The following is a 756-nucleotide window of genomic DNA, read 5'->3' on the forward strand; positions in this document are numbered from 1 at the left end:
TTGCTCATCGGAACAATGGAACAATAGAAGCCTCATTGCTCCACTAAGGAAGTTCAAAGTCGTATCAATATCATTTTATGGCACCATATGTGGGAAACCACTAAACATAAAAGCTATGCTAAAAAGACGAATTAGAGTGACACGCGCTTGGTCGAAGATATAGTGGAGTCAGAATTTGTTGCTAGGAGTCAAGACTCGTTATCACCACCTTAGGATGTGATACAAAATCAATTTAGCATCATGAAGAACTAGTTGACTGCCATAATGACCCTTTCACAAAGTCAAACACGGAGAATGGCTGGTCTATCTCGTATTCCACCAAAAATTTTACCACAGGATACACATGGATAACCGCCCCAGGAGACTCAAACATTTGCCCTCCGATGATTCAGGAGATGGTAATGGACAAAAGGTCCCATGACGTTACGCATCCGTAGGTTTTACATCCTATGGTAGACTTGGAATTCAAGTTAAAGGAAATGAAAGCCTAAAAGATTGACCATACATTGCCAAGAAGAAAGGATAGACATAGGCAGATGATCTTGGAAGAAGATTCCTTCACTTTGAAAATCATGGCAGTTTCTCTACCAAAAGGCTTCAAACAATCAATGATTGAGGCGTATAACAAGTCACGGATCCGTTTGATCACCTATAGACCTTCATTGATTTAATGAAACTATATGTAGCTCTAGAGAAAGTGATGTGTTGAATCTTTCATGGAGAGAGGCTAGAGACTGGGTTGCAACTCTGGCACAC

This window comes from Olea europaea, unplaced genomic scaffold (genome assembly GCF_002742605.1).
Source record: "Olea europaea var. sylvestris unplaced genomic scaffold, O_europaea_v1 scaffold827, whole genome shotgun sequence".
NCBI classification, from domain to species: domain Eukaryota; kingdom Viridiplantae; phylum Streptophyta; class Magnoliopsida; order Lamiales; family Oleaceae; genus Olea; species Olea europaea.